Here is a 10,801-nt window from a genome sequence, read left to right as displayed (position 1 = left end):
AAAATGTTTAACTAGAGCTCAGAGGACATAGACAAGAGGAAAAACTTTTACTTTTCCTCATTTACTAGTCAATATAAACAGTTGACTCGAGTTGGGAAGATCCTTTGGAGAAGGAAATGACAACCCACTCCAGTACTCTTGACTGGAAAATCCCATGGATGGAGGGATTGCAAAGGGTCAGACACTACTGAGCAACTTCACTTTCACTTTATAAGCAGTTGATGTCTTTTTGCATCTCTAGAGAATGTCTTCATTGCATCTATAATGTCCTTTCTTTCCTGTTACTAGAGCAACAGGTATGTAAAATCCTTTTTATATGAGCACTTCTCTGTTACCAATGTTGTTTAACAAATTTTTGTGACAAAACTTATTTCTAATGCCTTAAGTTTTCATTATATGGGTGATTTGGAGAAAGACATCATATTTCTATCACAGTTTAATGGGAGACAGGGGGATTCAGCTAGTTGATGAACTGAACATTTGTGATTACCACATCTTCCTCCTAAAATGATGCTAAAATAAAAATAAAGGTTTTTTTTTTTTTTTTTTTTTAAAGGCATAGATCATCAAGAACAAAGAGAACGTGAGAGCAGGTAACAACGACAACACAATATTGGAAGTTGGAAAGGCAATGGACAGATATTAGACATGAAAACTAGCAGTGAAAAAAGCACAGAAGCAACTGGATTTGAACTTCCAAACCACAAAAGGCTCAGGAGTACAAGGGTCTTTGGAAGTGAAAGTGTAGGTGGGACTGAGACCGGAATTGCTCACAAGGCTGTTAAAAAATCAGTTAGGCCCCAGATCAGTATTCTTATATTGGCAATTGCGCCCTTCTCCATTCCTCACACCACAATATGAAGGGAAGGTATTTTTTTCTGGAGGGGTGAACCCAGGGAACTCTGGACTGGGGAACACCAGCACAGCTGAGGGAAAGAGTAACCTCTAAAAACAAGATGATTAGAATGGATTATAAAAAGGGGAGAATCTCAAATTTAGCCCCTCAATAGGCTTCCAAAATGCCAGAAATGAGGCAGGAGACTGGAATCCCTTCTCTGAGTAATCTGTCTAGCCTAAAAGAGCACAGACTCCAAAGTACATACAGCATCCAGGAATGACAAGGCCAAGCAAAATTATCTTAGAGTGAAGTCCATCATTCATGAAACCTCACTCTCTTAGAGCTTCCAATTCATTTTCTCTAGTTCTCCATTATGAGCAGATATATCTGAGGAAAACTTCTAACTGGAAAGACAGACCAAATAACTGAAAAAGGAATTTGGAGGAAATAGAGACCATGTATAGAGAAGAAAATTATGAGGAGAAAAATTAGCCTCAAAAATATGAGAAGTTATACCTATGAAACAAGAACATGATGCTATAAAACAAGAACATTCAGAAACTGTAAAAGAATACTTGAAGTTAAAAGTATGATTGCAGAAATAAAAAGTAAAGGAGAAAGATGAAACAGTGGAAATTGTTTAATAAAGTAGAAAAACTTAATAAAGATAAGACATAGAATTTTTTTAATTTAAAAGTTTGAATCCATCTAGGAATTCCTGTATTTAAGTAATAGGAGTTCCAGAAAGAGAAAATAAACAAGCATAAGGAATAGAAATCACCAGAAAAATAATTCATGAAATTTTCTATTACTAATTGAATGAACCCACCAAGAGCCTCAAGAAATGGATGAAAATAGATTTATCTACATTATGAGAGATCACCATAAATTTTTAGTACACTAGAGACAAAGAGAACATCATAAAGCTTTGAGAGAGTGGAAGGTGGGGGCCAAGTCACATACACAGGATGTCAGTAGCATTTGAGTTAGCAATAACAACACTAGAAGCTAGAAGAGAATTGGAATAATGTTGTAAAAATTGAGGGTAAATGCCTTCCAACCTGAAATTGTATATCCTGTCAAAGTATCACCTGAAGATATTTCTTGACATGCAAGGTCTCCAAAAATATGACTCCTATGAATCTATTTCACAGAACTAACTAGAGGATGTGTTATACTAAAATGAGGAAATAAATCAAGATGAATGATATGGTATGAGGTACATATATATAAGGAGAAAGAACTTTCCTAGAATGCTAGTGATGGAGGATTATAGGATATCAGCTGCACAATACACCTCAGAGCACCTAGTTCAGACTGGAGCTAATCAAATGAAACTGGGAATATTCCTGATCTTGATTTCTTTCAGAGATTTATACTTTTAGAGAACAAGTTGTGGATGAATCTGTGACAAGCATTTAGAAAACAAGACAAATGAAAAAATAAAACATATTCAAAAAGTAATTAATCATAATATTATAGATTAGTGCAAAAGTTATATTATTAATATATTACATTCCATATTTTGTTGAGTCTTAGACTATAAATACAAAATGCACCAACATTTTAGACTACTAAGAAAGAAAAATCTCTGTAATCAAATGATGACAAATCACTTAATGTTAGTCTTGCATGATGTATTAATCAATGACATTAATCTCTTTTTGCTTTGAAACTGTTTTCTTCTGTACAGATGGAATTGGTGTATTTTCCTGTCTTCATTTGCATTGCTGTGATAAGGTACCTTTCCATATTCTTATTAACCAACATAACACGGTTTCTCTACCTTAGGCATCTTTCTTAGATCTACATGAAGAACTTAGTTATGCTATGTATGAAAATAATGAATTGTTACCATTCTTCCATTGAGAGATATTTACTTTACTAATAACAAATGTATGCCCCACTACTCTGGGTTTTTTTTTCTTTTTAGGTACACAGTAACTTAGTGTATTAATTCAATTCATAGTGTAATAGTTTGAGGATGTTTTGTATGGCCATTAAACTCAGCATGTGTAGTGCCTGACATTTACAAACTGAACTGAAGTGGTAACATTATGAATCTCTTCAACCAGACTTGTACATACACAATGGCAACTACAATACAACAGAATATTGTCTGGCTAACCACAAATGAAAGGCACATCCAGACTTCAGAGATGTTAAAATGTGAGAAAAAAATTATCTAATAAAGTAGCACATCTGTGATTAGGATAAGCAGAGTAATAATACTGTAAACACTGAATATAAACTAATCAAAAGTTAAGATATAACAATATTGGAGAATTGGGGAGAGAGAATATATATATATATACACACATATGATTATATATGATGGTGGTGGGTGCAACATTGTTGAAGGAAAGTTAAATCCTGCATTTTTATAGTGAGAAGACAATTATTTATGCCCAGTCTTGAAAATTTATGCTGCTAAGTCACTTCAGTCGTGTCCAACTCTGTGCAACTCCACAGACGGCAGCCCACCAGGCTCCCCCGTCCCTGAGATTCTCCAGGCAAGAACACTGGAGTGGGTTGCCATTTCCTTCTCCAACGCATGAAAGTGAAAAGTGAAAGGGAAGTCACTCAGTCGAGTCCGACTCTTAGAGACCCCATGGACTACAGCCCACCAGGCTCCTCCACCCATGGGATTTTCCAGGCAAGAGTACTGGAGTGGGGTGCCATTGCCTTCTCCGTGAAAATTTATGAGTTACATGTAAACTTACTGTTGAAAGATGATATTAATATCTATTAGCTAAAAGAACTGAGAGAGTTGCCTCTAGATTGCAGTTCTGGGTCAGGGGATTATTAAAAAATTATGTATGAATGTATTTATTTGGCTGTACTGGGTGGTAGTTGCCACACACAGAATCTTCGATTTTCGTTGCAACATGCAGGATCTTCAGTTGCAGCATGTGGGATCTAGTTTCCTGACCAGGGATTGAACCCAGGCCCTCTGCATTGGGAGCACGGAGTTTTAGCCACTGAACTACCAGGAAAGAAGGAACTTTTTAAAGTAAATAATGGTTTGTACTATTTGAAATATTAAACTATGTGTATATGCATGCTAAGCCACTTCAGTCGTGTCTGACTCTTTGTAACCCCATGTATTGCAGGCTCCTCTGTCCATGGGGTTTCCCAGGCAAGAATACTGGAGTGGGTTGCCATTTCCTTCTCCAGTGTATATGTAACTTTGATAAATATAAAATTTAAATTTGAAATAAATTAGTGGCAACACAAGGATTGCTAGCATAATTTTCCATTCTTAGCAAACTATTTTGAAGCTTACAAGTCTTATTTGATATTTTAAAAATCTCAGGAATAATTTTCTAGTGGCAAACATAATATAACAGATGTGATATATAGAGTACACTGTAGGCCTATTACTCTTACGGAGTTGGACTGAACCAAGAGAAAGATCCCCTGTGTTGACACTGAAAGTGAATTTTTATATTTTGGTTCAGATATAATCTTACCCCAAACATGTGGAAATCAAAACTTTCAGTCTAGATATTTCATTAATGAGAGAATTTATTGTTTGAATTATTTCCATCTCTCTGCATGTTAGTAATCATGACTAGCTGGGTTTTTAGCCATTCCCCAAATTTTCTCCTTCATAGAGTTTGCACATCAGCCTTCATTCCTTGTGATTCATCACCTCTTTGTGGGTTCTTCTTCCTCTGCTCACATCTTAGGTTGCTCGTATGCTGATAGATAAGTTTTCTTATTCAAGAGTAAGTAACTCCCATTTCTTAATTAATCCAAACCCTGTTAATTAGTAACTATCAGGAAAATATGGTTTAATGGGAAAAACACTGGACCAGGAATCAGAAGACTTGATTCTTATTCAAGCTGGGCCATCTGAGGGTCTCAGCTCTCTGTACTTTTCTCACTTGTTGATGGAAAGATTTAGAATAGAAGCTCTTGAAGGCATCTTATGGGGCTTCCCTGTAGCTCAGCTGGTAAAGAAGCCACCTGCAATGCAGGAGACCCTGGTTCGATTCCCAGGTTGGGGAAAATCCTGTAGAAAAGGGATAGGCTACCCACTCTAGTATTCTTGGCCTTCCCTGGTGGTTCAGACGATAAAGAATCAGCCTGCAGTGTGGGGGACTTGGGTTCGATCCCTGGGTTAGGAAGATCCCCAGAGGAGTACTTGGCAACCCACTGCACTATCTTGCCTGGAGAATCCCCATGGACAGAAGAGCTGGGTGGGCTACAGTTCATGTGGTCGCAAAGAGTTGGACATGACTGAGTGACTACGCACAGCACAGCAAGGCATCTTATAGTCACCATATTGTATGATTCTGGGAATATGTATTTATCTAAATGCTTTATTATAAGATTAAATCATAGTATGAGTGGATTGGGGCTTTTTTTAAAAAAAGTAAAATTCTGAATGACTGTGTGTTGGTAAAGAACTCTCTAGCCAATGCAAAAGACATAAGAGACTCAAGTTTGATCCCTGGATAGGAAAGATCCCCTGGAGGAGGGCATGGCAACCCACTCCAGTATTCTTGTCTGGAAAATCCCACCGCCAGAGGAGCCTGGCGGGTTACAGTTCATAAGGTCACAAAGAGTCAACACGACTGAAGTGACTTAGCACCCATGCATCTCTGTGTGGAACAGGCTGACAAATAAGGACTAAAGAAAGTTGGATAGACTCAAGTCACTGGACCAAGAAAATATCTGGGTAAAGAACACATACAATTCTTTAAAGAATAATATTAACATCACATTCTATCTATATTGGTGTGTCTATCAAGATATTCTAGGGATAAATGCTTGATTACTTGCAGTTTATTTGTTAATAAATAGGGCTGCTGCTGCTAAGTCGCTTCAGTCGTGTCCGACTCTGTGCGACCCCATAGACGGCAGCCCACGAGGTTCCCCCGTCCCTGGGATTCTCCAGGCAAGAACACTGGAATGGGTTGCCATTTCCTTCTCCAAATCATGAGAGTGAAAAGTGAAAGTGAAGTCGTTCAGTCATGTCCGACTCTTAGCGACCCCATGGACTGCAGCCCACCAAGCTCCTCCGTCCATGGGATGGCAAGAGAACTGGAGAAGGGTGCCATTGCCTTCTCCGAATAAATAGGGCATATCTAAACATTGCATCTAATCAAATTAACTACTTTAAATAATAATCCATTGGCTTTATTCTGCCACAACTATCACTGCGTGTTTTATGTACTCTGTGAGGTCACCAGTTAATGCAGAAGCTGGTTTTGCAAAATTGGGTGAATAACTGCCTTGAAAAGATGTCATCTAAACTCAGTTAACTGAGAATTAGAAGAATTAGAAACTGTCCTGAAAATGATGTCAGATTAAACATAAAAATGCTGGATATACATAGTGGGTATACATAATGCACCATCTAAGAAAAAATATCCTTATTTCAGGTATTGTATTTAATGAAAACAGTAATAAACATTTGGAGAAGGAAATGGCAACCCACTCCAGGATTCTTGCCTGGAGAATTCCATGGACAGGGGAGCCTGGTGGGCTGCAGTCCATGGGGTCACAAAGAGTCAGACATGACTGAGTGACTAACACACAATAAACATTGCCCCTAATATTGAGAGCTTCACCACCTCTAAAAGGCCTTAGAGTAGAAGACAGGCCATACTGTGCTTGCTTTATCTGGTGAGTCAAGGCAGTGTGAGCTCTGTGCTGCTAGTGGGGAGCTGAGCTATAGCTAAAGATGACTAGCTTTCCCTTCCTCAGTTCCACCATCTCTATGGAATGTCATGCCATAAACAGGAACCAGGTGAAAATACAGATCCATTCCTTTTACTGCAAAAAGTAACCAGAAATGTCAACCACATGTCCGAGAAATCACAGATGATTAATTATCTAAAGACTTTAAATTGTACATAGACCAAATCCTTACCTTAACAGTTTTCACTTTTTGACATATATGACAACAATCTGAAGATCTGTATTTTCAAATTCATGTTGCCCAAGCCCCATCCCTTGATATTTTGCTCAATCTGTCTACTGTCTATATATTTTGAAAACTATATTAAATGTTGGTTCTAATGTCAACCAAAGATGGAAAAATGCTGATCTTCTTGACAGTTAAATTTTTCAATGAAACATTTCCAACATGACCAATTTACCTTAAAATCTACCCAAATTCTAGACCATTATTCTAGGATCTTTGGGAGGGAAATGTTAGAGATATACCCTTTAACTTACCAAGTCATGGCTGCTTGCTTGGACAATATTTCATTGCTTTCAGGAAAATAGCTAGTTCTAGTTTATTTTAATCATCTTTATTCTTTCCTTTTTAGGAGGTTTTGCTGAATTATTTATTCTGTATTCCTCAAAGTCTTGGGAAGAGGGAGCTCCTTGTCTTAGGATATGACATATGAAAAAAAAGGATAATAAATTATGTTACCATCACTTTTCAATATCTCATTTCCCCCTTTGGCTTTCCCTCCTTTGTATGTGGGATCAATACCCATCATATATGGTCATTTCCCAAAGACACTGGACAACTTCAGAATGTCACACTTTTTTGTAGATTTTTAGATTCCCTCAACTCATTTATTCCCCATTTTTATGGAGTACAGTAGTTAAGAAAAAAAAAAAGTCCAAAGTTAAATATAAGTTATAAGAAGATTTGCTTGCTTGGCTCCTTTCTCATTTTTGTTTTCTATTATTCTTGACAAAAAGTAACAGGGGTATGAGTGATGAGAATGAGGCCAAAGGAGCAAAGATTGGAAAATTTTGACAAACTCTGTTGAGTAGGAAATTTTTTAAATAAAACTTTCTCCCCAGCAGGTCTTGGTGAATCTCATGTCTTTGACATAGATGAAGACTAAGAGATGAAACTCATTCCATGTGCAGTGAGGAACCACAGAGTAATTTACAAGCCAGCTGGGCTGACTTGGAAGGCCTTCATGGAGGAGCTACTCAGCAGGGCCCTCTCCTGGCCTTGTGACGGGCCACCTGCAAGTCGTCTTTCTGTTTTCACTCCCGGGCATGGCCAGAGCCCTAGACTCCAGCCCCCGAACTACCTTCATGAGCTGTCGAAACCAAAGCCTTTCTTGGGCTAGGTTTTATCCCATCTTACCCTAGATATATTCTTTAATTCACACACACATGCGCATCCTTTCCTTTCCGATGAACAAGATGAAGGCGAGAGAAAGGAAGGTGATGGATCCCAGAGAACAGACAGATTCTTTTATCTCAAGTCCTTTGCTTCTGTGGTTCACGGGACTTTGGTTTTGGAGTCTCAGCCCAATTTTAACGTTCAAGCTGCCTATTACTGGTGGAAAAAGGGGGGGAAGAAAGAGCCGCTTCCCTGTCTCTTTGCCTTAATCTGCCGTGCACGTGGACATGTGTGCAGCTGACCCAAACCTCGCTGACATGTCAGCGTGCAGCCCGCAGGGCGAGGGGCGTTTGATTTATAAATGGAATGTATAATAGGCACGGTGCCTTCTGAGCCGAACGTTCATGGAAAAATCACATGCCGCTCACATGAGGGACCAAGATCTTTTTTTATTATTTTAATGAATTGAGTTTTTTCAGTGCACCAGGGAGATAAGAAGATACCTGCCAATAACCCTCTGATTGTGTCCTCGGCCAATGGGTGGGCTTCAATACCGGTACTCCTCTTGTCAATTGAGTTTGTGTGTTAAGTCAAGGTTTAGCTTTGGATTTGAAGCTCTCCCTCAAACAAAGCCACAGACGCTCCGACGGTGGAAACCATCGCATAATTCTCCTCTTTGTTTCTTTAAAGAGCACGGGGTTGGTTAAAAAAAAAAAAAATCCATTTTGGGAAGACTGGGTCTGGAGATAATGATAGAGAAGATGAGAAAAGACAGCAGGTTGTAAGTTCTGGCCTAAGTTCGGAAACAGGCGGGGAAAAAAAAAAAAAAGGTTGAAAAGGTAATAAACTACAGCAAGGCCAACAGATCAACCAACATGAGAAAAACCAACAGGTAACAAGGGGCCTCTGGAGCTTCTGAAGAATAGGGATCAGTAGGAAGGCATTTTGAATGAGAAATAAAATGCTCCTTCCTGTCAGGGAGGAAGGGAGGTGTCTGGTGCTTGAGAAATGGAACAAAAATGCAATTAAAACCCAGAGATGAATAAAGATCAGGTGGGAGAGGATGTCACCCTGTGGCCTTTGGAACTGTGTTTCTGCTGCTTCCCCAAATTATTTTTTTTCCTGGAACAAAGGAATAATGTTGTGGAAAAGTGGATGCCAGCTACTTTAGGAAAACAAGACACAGCAAAGCGGATAAAGGAGACAAAGACAATTGCCGTCCTAGGCAGTAACTGAAGGCAGCTGAGGCCTGACACAAAAGGTGAACATTTGGAGCCAGCAAGATGACTGAACCATGGGAAGGAAGGAGGGAAAGATGATTCACAATAGCATTTGAAAGACATTGGCTTGAATATTTATTAGTGTTGCACACTGCTTGGCCTTGGGGGAACTGCCTTTGTTCGGCGAGCCATTTCCCAGTTTTAAGGCAATAAACAGGAAAAGAGCTTGAAAGATGGCCCTGGACACTTGGTACATCATGTGGAGAGGGAAGGTGAGATAAGACCTTGGCTCTCAGAGTGACGGGTGTGGATGGAGGAGCTGTCAGTGAGGAGCCTCCTCCATCCCCACGCTCTGCCTCTAGGGGGGAATGTATGATTAAAATGCTATGAAAGGGAGGGTTCCTTGTCATGAGGCTAAACTTTCCATCCCATCTGAGTTTGGGGTAATTTCACTTATCTTTAATTCATCTGGAATACAGAAAAGAATAAAGAAGAATGCAAAGCCAATGGGAGGATAACTGAGCCTCGTCAACCCATAAGTCACTCACCTTTGAGAGGGCCCGAAGTCTAAATTTGTATCTATATCCCCTCATAAAACAAGAACGTCAGGGGCAATTTTAAGTAAGACTTATGGTCCATTCATCTCAGGATTCTTCTTATAAGACACAAGGATCATTTGTAGAAGAGGATGATCATCAACTTTTAGGATGCAATTCTCAAAATGTTAGCAGTGTACCCCAAATTATAATATCCCTAACGTTCCCTTACTGAGCACTATGGCTGCATCAGCATGGAATTTTCCTTCTCTGTTTTGGTCTTAACTATAATATGAATTTTTCCTAAGCCAGTCAAGGACCTACTCATCTAACTACTTGATCAGAGTTTATTCTGGCAACAACAACAAAAAATCACTCGAAACTCTGGAGTTGCTGGTTAAGCATTTATTAGGAAAATTGTGCCCCAAATGGAAAACAAGAGCATCTACAGATAAATTAAAAAAAAAAAATCCAAAAGTTAGTTGGCTCTCTACCTGTGGAGTTGAGATATTGTGCCAAATGGCAGGAGAAAAGACAGAAGAGTGAGTAATGAAGTTGGATAAGAGACTCGTCTGAGGCATCAGTGAGCCTGAGCTGGCTCGCCAGTGTTTCTGTGCAGTTAGCGGAAAATGAATGCCTTTCCTAATCTTCCAGAGCTCTCTATCAGGGACTGAATGCACCCGCACTAGCCACGGGAATGGAAAAGTGACTCAAGCATTGTCCAGCTCAATACCCAAAGCAGCATAGTTTCCACTGTGGAGCCCGGATAACTGGCAGACCAAAGGGGTAGAAGAAATGGGGCAGTTGAGATGACGATCCTGGACAAAAGCACTGACTTGTGGTTGGAAAGGACATCCATGTTCAGAATCTCAAGACATGCTGAGGTGGTTATTGTTGTATATCCTCTGCAGAGGCGCAGCAGAACAGTTCTGGAGATGTGGAAGTCTACAGTCCCTTCATTTGCCCTTCTTTCCACTGATGAGGAATTTTATTTACAAAGGTCAACTGGGATAAGGTCAACTTGGTTTCTGGCTGGTTAGTTCAGCAGATATGCAGAGGTTATTTATCAATCTTCCCACATTGGGGTATGGATGCCTTAGGTTGCTCCATCATATGATAAAACTCTTACCACAATATCCTGAAAGGAAAAAGCAGT

General features: G+C 39.4%; 1 long non-coding RNA gene across 1 annotated transcript; it reads left to right on the top strand.

The window, feature by feature from the left end:
• Positions 1–551: 551 nt before the first annotated feature.
• On the top strand, positions 552–8,732 carry LOC123333631. Its single transcript, XR_006551046.2, has 3 exons — positions 552–593; positions 2,532–2,578; positions 7,616–8,732. It is a non-coding gene; the product is annotated as an uncharacterized LOC123333631 (long non-coding RNA).
• Positions 8,733–10,801: the final 2,069 nt, after the last annotated feature.

The sequence above is a fragment of the Bubalus bubalis genome, chromosome 5 (assembly GCF_019923935.1).
Source record: "Bubalus bubalis isolate 160015118507 breed Murrah chromosome 5, NDDB_SH_1, whole genome shotgun sequence".
Lineage (NCBI taxonomy): Eukaryota > Metazoa > Chordata > Mammalia > Artiodactyla > Bovidae > Bubalus > Bubalus bubalis.
This window is presented reverse-complemented; position numbering and strand designations above follow the sequence as displayed.